Source organism: Pinus tabuliformis, chromosome 3_2 (assembly GCF_031772625.1).
Source record: "Pinus tabuliformis cultivar Carrire ecotype Pingquan chromosome 3_2, CPIR1, whole genome shotgun sequence".
NCBI lineage: Eukaryota > Viridiplantae > Streptophyta > Pinopsida > Pinales > Pinaceae > Pinus > Pinus tabuliformis.
The window spans coordinates 827,400,727-827,410,394 of NC_142302.1; the positions used below are offsets into that span (position 1 = coordinate 827,400,727).

The window sequence follows — 9,668 nt, forward strand, 5'->3', positions numbered from 1 at the left end:
TGAAAATATGAAATCAGCGTGCCTAATTAAGATTGGTAGTATATATATGTGTGTATTTATGTATGTATTCAAATTGGGATGAAAATCCAAGTCCAATCCTTTTTGGGACAACATGTATGTTCACCTCTCATGTATATATAGGTATTTTTCTCTAACAAAATACAGACACATGCAGCCTAGAAAACTGTAGTTGATGGGCCATGAGTTGGAGTGCAGGTTGGTCATGGAAGATTGGATGTGTCCTCATCCAAGGCTTGCAAGCATAATTATGTATGTATCCTTAAGCTAAGGGAGAGCATCCCATTACAACGATAATGTAATGGGTGTTAGCACCAAGAACTTCATGGATGAAATGACAAATTTGTACACAAGCTTGAGGGCTTGTAAGTATTTCTTTGGTCTTACTGTGGTCTTGCTACAGGTTGGCTACGCATGTACTTACATAGCTAAATAGGCCATCATATCATGGAACTTCTCACTCAAAAAGGAATAAGAGTCACACCAGACCTCTTTCTCCTCGTCAGAGTATCTAATAGAGACTATTTTGTGATGGTTTCAGAGGCTTTTCGTGGGCTTTTATTTTGGTAAAAATTGGGCATCATCGTGGCATCACCCAGACCTGGAAATGAATTTGCATTGTGGGAGTCTACTTCCAATGCTCTTATTCCTGAAGAAAGTGTTAGCCATCTAAGCTAGCAGATTCATAAACTAGATACAAGCTGTAATGGTGAAGATTGTCTCTTGCCTCAGAAAAGTACTCATGGTGAAGTTATCACTTTCCTAGGTATAGTTTTGCATATGCATAAATTATGTAGTTAGATTCTATTCCTAGAGGTTTCAGTTCAGAATTAGAAACCTTAAGAGATGCATTGTGACCTGATAAGCAGCCACTGGTTATTGAAGAAATTCAAGTAGATCCACCACAGGCTATGAAAGTCTGTATCAAAATCACCCACACATCCCTCTATCATACTGACATTACATTCTGGAATGGCGGGGTAATCAGTAACATAGTTTCAAGCTTGTTATGCTATATATTTTCCATGAAGGTTGTGGAGCTTGTTATGTGATGCAAGAGCATGAGGCTTGGAGGCAAAAAGCTTCAAACTTATTCCAAAAATACAAAAAAGTCTACAAGCAAAGGAGTGGGATCCTTTAACCATCAATTTACATCTTTCTAGATAGGATTGTGAGCTAGAAATTAGCAATTGAATGATTTTGTAATTAATTAGAATAGTTTGATTTAGTTGAGATTCTAGAGGAGAATATTTCTCAGATTTGATCCATTGTTTAAGGATCTTATAGTTAGAGTGGAGTTGTATTTATGTAAGTTTTGAAGGATGTAAAACGGATTTGGACCGATTGGATTTTTGGACTGATTGGAATTGATTTGGCTTGTCTGGCCTTATATGAATAAAAATTGCAAAAACTTAAGCTCTGTGTATTTCCATTGTAAATTGGTCAATCCCGGAGGTGTGCGTTTCTCTGTAATCCTCTATTTTTCATCGATTCTTGGTTCGGCTCGAATTGTTAAAGGTACTTTAAATTCATGTTCGGTTTGGTAAATTATTTTCAGTGTGATTGTTTAAGTCTTTGTCGCTATATTTATAACTGCGGACGGTTGAAAGAATTAAATTCTTAAATCAAGTGACGTACCACAGTCATCCTACACCATTGATTTCATTGACTAACCTGCGTGCTAGTTGAATCCTGCAAGCCATAGATCTCTCGGCCTTGTCATCTGGTGGATTTTGGGTTGAAAAAGTGAACGGGTGTTAAGCGAGAGGTTGGACCCAAACTTTATTAGATTGGCGATTTATAATTACCATTGGGTCCAGAATTTGGTTAAGGGTCGTGCAGTTTGTGCGCCCGAAATCGCTTTCAATCATCGGATCAGTTGGGGGTTAGATCTACGATGGGGAACCTCCAAGCAACTTTATTGATCGGATGAATAGTTGACCGTTGGATCGCGATTAACCGCAACCGTTGGATCACGGAACTATATCGCATCGTTGTATATTATCGCATTGGGGAAAATGTCGTGGAGGTGTTAAGCCCGGTCTATTGTGACTGCTGGGAAGTGATGTGCCGATAGTGTATTTTATGCGCTTTCGCATGTTTTCCATTTTAAACAACGCCGATAGTGGTTTTATGTGTATTGTTCCATTTCTATTGTAAAGACAACGCCGATAGTGTATAGAGCCCCTCTGTTATGAAATTGTGCCTGATAACGAAGGTTTGGGCTATTAATGTAAAGGATTTGATTATAGCGGCTGCAAAGGGGAAAATTTATAAAACAGTCAGTCTAGTAATAGATGACTGATACTCCACCCGAGAAAGAAGAAGGGATTCCGCCAGAATTAGAGGAGATTGTATCAGGTTTTGAGCATTTGTCTTTAACGCCTGCACCCCGGCCACCATTATGCTTGTTATTGGTACTCATTGCTGGCCATAATTGTTTTACTTCAAACGGCTTATGTATGTCTGCAGGATGAAAACATGCAAACTTTTCCTCGCATACTTGGACACGAGGGTGCTGGGTAAACCTTTGTTAGTTACAGTTAATATGAGTCTGATTATATGTTTTTCGAACAAATTACGAAATAAGAGCATACAATTTATGATTGCAGGATAGTAGAGAGCGTGGGAGAAGGCGTGACAGATATTAAGGTTGGAGACCATGTAATTCCCTTGTTCACATGAGAGTGTGGAGATTGTGTGTTTTGTAAATCTAAGAAGACTAATTTGTGTGAAAAATTCAAAATTGATCTCACAAGAAAAGTGACGAGAAACGATGGAAAGACACGTTTCTCAATCAAGGGATTGCCCATTTACCATTTCATGTCCACTTCTACATTTAGCGAATACACAGTTGTTGACTATGCTTGCGTTGCCAAAATCAATCTAGAGGCTCCACTGGACAAAGCATGCTTGTTTGGTTGTGGAATAGCCACTGGTATATTTACTGTGACTTTTTTATGCATCTAAGCCTCAATATTGGAGCTATAATATTCAAATTACAATTAGAATGAGCAATATCTCTTTTGATTGTTCAGGTGTTGGAGCTATTTTCAACGCAGATGACATCCAAAGTGGATCAACTGTGGCCATTTTTGGCCTCAGTACTGTTGGCCTTGCTGTCAGTAATATCGTCCTGACACTAGTTCAGTTTTATGTAATATTCTCTACAAACGATTTCAGATTTCATGATATTCTCTAAAGTGTACTCATGATGTTTTCACGGGCACTTTGTAGGTCACAGCGGGTGCAATAATGAGAGGTGCCTCCAAGATAATTGGTATTGACACAAATTCAAGCAAGTTCATCAAAGGTAAAATGGATTCTCCTATGAAGATCATATAACCATACATTTTCTAAGTCCTAATTATGTAGAACCAACTAAACTGAATATCATCATAACTGAGACCAGGGAATTAAGTAGAAACTCACCAATTAACTTCATTTAAGAAGAAAGGTGAAACTAATATGCATTTACAATGTATATCAAAAGAAGAAAGGTGCATTGTAGAATGCATGTGGGGTCATAAGGGAGGCATCATGTCACTATACAAAGGATATAAAAATAAAAGGGTATAAAAATTGTGAACAAAAAAATGGATACATACAATATTTAGTGAAAATAGGGTTTTTTTAAATTAGGAAGGTGTATTGGATTTATATTGGTAGGGGGTTAAATAATGTGATTTTTAGAGGTATTTTCCAATATGTAGTCAAATTAAGGGTATTGTTTAGTATGCCACCAATGCACGTGCTATGTCAAAGGTTCAGTGATTGAAGCCCCGGTGTGATTTCCACAAGTCGTGGTGAAAAACTGAGCTTGAAATACAACTTTTGAATGCCTTGTCCCTAGCCCAAAAGGGCTTCAACAATATTCTTGTATAAAATAGTATGATAGTTACTCCACACTTGTCAAATGTAGATAATTGTATTTGAACCAATAATATATATATAATATGTCAAACAAGAAAAAGAAATAGAAATCTTAGGGGAATTGATATTAATCTCCCCATTGCTTTCAGAATTCAATACTTGGCTTTTGAAAACAAGATACATAGAAATGAAATACTACATATTTGGTATTATATGCACATTGTAGATGATGTTTCCATTGCTCAAGCATCATAAAAAATTGTCAGCAACCATCCATCATACAGTACATCAAATTATACATGTGAATAAATTTATCTCTTCAAATTTTTAGTTAATTATATTTTTCTAATTAGGTGTCAATTTTTTTTAATTTTTTTTTTTTTTGTAACTAATTTTCAAATATAAATTGTGAAGATTAAAATTGGCTGCGGTGGAGAATCATCTATTTTTTATTCCACTCATTTCCCATTGCAATGGAAGAAAGTTCATCAATGTCACAAAGTAGACCACCCCTTTCCCAACAGAAATCTTCCATAGAGGCATCCAAAAAAATCCAAAGCAAAGAATATCAAGAAGCAAAAAAAGCCTTTGAGGCAAGGTTATGGGAAGCTGTGAAATGAACTCAATCTTATAGTGGAGGATCAAGTGGATCATCTAGTTCAAAGATTTGGTTGTGCCCTTATTGTAAAAACCAAAAATCGGGGAATGTAGGAAGATTTTGATGGCATTTACTTGGAATGGGGAAAAAGAACAATAAGGCTTATGTCAGAGTGTACCTAAAATGAAGAAAGCTTCTCTAACTAAGAAATTTAATGAACTTGAAAATCTGAGACATATTGCTGAAGGTTTAGTTCAAACCAACAATAATCCTAGTGGATTTACAATTGGTGGTCCACACTCTTGTTCTCAACATCAAGTTTCTATTTCCCACTTTGAAAACTTATGGGATGTAAAAGGGAGGGGAAATCTCGATGCATCCATTACATGATTTTTTTTCGCAAATGGCATAGCTTTCAATGTTTGTAGGTCTCCTTATTTGAAGAAAATGGTAAGGGGTCTAGTTAAAAATGCCCCTAAAGGTTACAATCCTCCTAGTTATGAAAAGATAAGGACAACAATGTTATCTGAAGAGAGGGCTCGGGTTGAACCTAGACTTCAAGACATTAAATATAGTTGAAAGGAATCTGGGGTCTCCATTGTCTCAGATGGTTGGACAGATGTTAACCATCATCCCCTTGTCAATATTTTGGTTTCTAGCCCAAAAGGAGTTATGTTCTTAAAATCCTATGATACTACAGGAAAGACAAAAGATGGTCCATATCTAACGAGTCTCCTCAAAGAGGCAATAGAGGAGATTGGAAGAGAAAACTTGGTCCAAATTGTTACAGATAGTGCCTCAAACAATGTCCTTGCTGGTGGGTTGATTGAGGATGAATATACAACATTTTTTTGGACTCCTTGTTCTATGCACTACTTGAATTTTCTCATGAAATATATTAATAAAATTGCATGGGTTGATAAAACTATAACTAAAGCAAATATGCTACAACACTTTATTGCTAATCATGCAGCGTCCATAGAAATTTATAGGAAATATGAAAAAATTCAGCTTCTCCGATGTGTCGAGACTATATTTTCATCTGCATTCATTATGCTTCAATGCCTTATTAAAATGCATCAATATTTGAGGGAGAAGTTGGTATCAATGGATTGGAAAAGGTGGAAGGGTTCTCATACTGGGGATGGCCTAAAAGTTGAGGACATTATTGTTGGTCTTTCTTCAGAGAATTTCTGGAGGAGAGTGGAGGATATTGTCACCCTTATTACACCTTTTGTTTCCACCCTTCGCATATTTGATAGTGATCAACCATGCCTAGGGGATGTGTTTGAGAGCATGGATCAAATGAGAGAGAAGCTTCATGACATAATGGAAGATGAAAATTCTAGGATCGACAAAGCACCAGAAATGAAGTGTGGGAACTTAATCTGACAAGGTGGAAAATGCTTCATAGCCCTCTTCATTCAATTGCATTCTTACTCAATCCTAAATGGTTTCATAAGAAACCATCGTCAGATGTAGAGGTGATGAAAAACTAGAACACTTTTATAAGTAGGTGTTACAATCATCACGATCGAATTGCTTTACAATTTGAGTTAGGAAAGTATTTGAGATAAGAAGACCACTTTGAAAATGAAGATTGTGCATACAATAGACAACAACTTGGACCCATCAACTTTTGGATACAATATGGTACAGGGACCCCCTTGCTTCATCAGTTGGTTATCCGTTTGCTTTCACATGTATTCTCAATAAAAAATACCTTTAATGTATTGATTTATGGTTTAAAAAATTAATTTTGATGCTCATTTTGGATTATTTCTCTTTTAATACTTCAATTGACTATGGCTAACATAATTTTAATTTTATTTTATAGGTGACTAGTTCCTCTACATGTGAAAGAAATTGGAGTATATATTCTTTCATCCATTCAACAAAGAGGACTCACCTAGGCACAAAAATGGCACAAGATTTGGTGTTTGCACACTCAAATCTACATTTGTTATCTCGACAACGACTAGAATACAAAAATGGACCCACAAGAAAGTGGGATTATGGTGGTTCACAAGATGACGAAAATGATGAGTTTCCACTTGAGGTGCTACAAAACATTGGTTAAGACATGCTTGATGATACCATGAAGTCTATTTACCAAAATAATTCTTTTGAAATTGGCTCAATCTCAACAAGTATTACAGAAAATAAGCTTGAACATCTAGATTATTAGGTTTACTTGCATTTTGATATGAACTGTTGGAAATGACTTATAGATACATATATATATTCAAAAGTATACATTTAATTATTTATATTTAAAATCTCTTATTCTTATCAATGTTTGTTATTTTCTTTGAATCAATGATGGCTAAATTTTTGGATCTACAAAATTATCACTTCTTTCTTAAAACTAAGTCATTATTTATGAATGTTTCTTTACAATTTCATAAGCAGAAACATTGCATATTTATGATTAATGCTTTGTTTAAATTGTTCACCTTTGAAATTGTGTTTTTATCTCTCCTCATTTCTTATATGCGAAACCTCCAAACTTCGTTTCTCACACATTTCTCATTTCCTGTTTATCATTTATGGTAACATAGCTTTTAATACACTTGTTGGAGGAATGAAGTGGGTAGGCACTATTTATCTTGTCCTCCATAGAGAAATAGAAATAGACATGCCTACTAAAAAAGGGAGGGATCATCGGGATGATGGATTCTATTGAATGACAATGAATGATGGGTGGTTCTTGATGGAATTGATGAGGCCTTGCTAGTGTCTTTCATATGGAACATCTCTTTTTATTCATGGCTCTCTATCCAGTGATATGCATGGTTCTTTGGCATTTACACAGAAATTTCCAACCAGAGGGAAAGGATTATAATATCGTTGCTTTCCACTTGCCTTCTTTCGTTAGCTGGATGGAATGGTTGACCTAGAAGCAGGTAAGGATGCAGAGAAGGATGGGACCATGGACTTACTACTTCCTTGCACATTTCAGATCAAATTGAAACCCAATAATGGTTGATGATAACTGAAAAAACACTTGAACCTCAAAAGTTGAGGATAAGAATCTGATAACGAAAAGGCAAAAAAAATACTAATTAGAAATGTATACCAACCTCTCTTCCCTTCTCAGGGGTTTGGTATGCTAATAAATAGGAGCATAAATACAATATTAAAATGTCATATAGTTTGGTGTTCTCACCAATATATGGACAACAAATTAATGTAATGTCCCATAATATGTACCAATCATATACTGAGAAATGAATGAGGTATCATATTGTTTCACTGCAGGCTACTTTGTTGGCACTTCAGGTATTATAGATTTTGACAATTTAAACTTGAAATTGGGAGTCATTTTGAAAGCTTGCTTATTATAACACACATCAAACTTGATGGTGAAAAATTTTCAACACCATTCAAATACGTTATGGAATCCAAAATATGTCTTGTGGGACGTCAAATTCGAGGCCTGAGTGCCCTATGTCTAACCATTTCCCACTACCCTATGAACCTGCTGCCCAAACTGTAAATCACAGTTGTTCTGAATCTCGAAGATCATGCTGCCTGCCCCTGCGAGGATCATAAATTATAAATGTAACCCTTAAATAATAAAAAAAATTCATGAGTGAAAATATTACCCTGTATAACAAAAATGAATAATGCTTATATGAACAAGATGAGTCATTTGTGATGTGTCCACAACAACTAGAAATAATCTACATACGTGCAAGACCCATGACAATTCAAGTTTTTACTTACCGATCGCTTATGGTGGCCATTGAACATTCAAGTTGTGGCTTCGTGGGCAGATTTACTTTCCATTGGGAAACCACTTGGTTTTTAAGTACTACGTAAGACCCTCCAAGTTGAGATTAGTTTGTAGACTTTGTTTTTGGCATGGGGTTACTTGTTTCTTTCATGTATAAAAAGTAATCAAACATAAAAATGAAGACAATATAGAAGTAATCACACAACACAAACAACATTAAGAAATATTGGGAAAAACTAAATTTTGATGAAAAATCTAGTGAACAAAATTTCATTAGTCTTTCATGGCCAAGGGCTAGGGAAACCACACTTTCTCAACCCTTGGTCCCTTATAATGGCGGAAGAGTCCACACACGCTCAAGCAAAGACACCTTAAAATGAAGAGTAATAAACATATGTATAGGTTTCTTTCTATCCAAATACAATTAGCATAATACCATGGGCCACAAACCTATGTGCCCAAACCACTAGTTGTAGTCTATCAATCTAGAGTCAAAGATAATCCTAACAACCCCTCCCTTAAACTTGAGTAGGAAGTTGTATGGATCTAATTCCCCTAAAGATCTAGGAACTTAAGAGAATCGTGAATGCCCTAAGCATGCCTACCATTTCTTACAACAATATGCTCATTTACATCATCTCCATTATGATTAATATTCTTTCTTGGTTACTGCTAATAATTCATTTCTTCTTACATGCTTGTCACTCCTTTCTCCATGTGCTACACATCCATATAAAAAAAACATCTACTAGATTACATGGGTCATTAACCGCTGTAACAACCAGTCCTTTAGGAATTCTATTCAGATACATGGTTGTTGGGAATGGGTCCCCTAAGGGTCAATTTTGGGGTTAAAAACCTAAGTTTTGGGGCAAAAGGCCCGAAGTTTGTATAAAGAAATGTAAAGTATTCACATTTTGTGGTCACGGAGCATGAATATATCAAGAGTCAAAAAGGTTTTCCGCCCTTAGTCTAGATATGTTGCGTTGGTTTTAGAGATCCCCCCTTGGTCCGCGGACCATGGGATTGTATAAAAAGGAGTTCATAGAGGATTCTAAGGGAGAATTTAGTGAAGTAGAAGTACTTGATGAGTCTGTAAAGAGCTAAGAGTGAGAGTCTTAGCGTAGGAAGAGGCTCTGCAACTGAGTGCGCAGAGGCCTAGGGTAGAAGTCTGCAGCTGAGTGCGCGGACCCCTGCAGCTGTGTGTGCAGGGTAGATAGAGTCTGTATTGAGAATCTGAATCATCAATAAAGAGAAGTATTCTGAAATTACTGTGTATTTTTCCTCTATGGATCGCATGTGATTATGTTATGTTAAGTTCTGGGTTTATGTTATAATGCTAATTTGATGCGCAAATGTATATGTTTCTATTTGTTATATGAATGAAAATAATGATATATGTCTACACGAAGATAATCTTAACTGCATGGTAAATTTGGT

The 9,668-nt window shown here is 36.0% G+C and overlaps 1 pseudogene across 1 annotated transcript; it reads left to right on the top strand.

Annotated features, from left to right (window-relative positions):
- Positions 1-319: 319 nt before the first annotated feature.
- LOC149183223 (alcohol dehydrogenase-like) lies at positions 320-3,363 on the top strand (annotated as a pseudogene). The gene is made up of 6 exons (XR_016256785.1): positions 320-421; positions 885-998; positions 2,491-2,540; positions 2,631-2,956; positions 3,057-3,139; positions 3,256-3,363. The product of XR_016256785.1 is annotated as an alcohol dehydrogenase-like (transcript).
- The last annotated feature ends 6,305 nt before the right edge of the window (positions 3,364-9,668 follow it).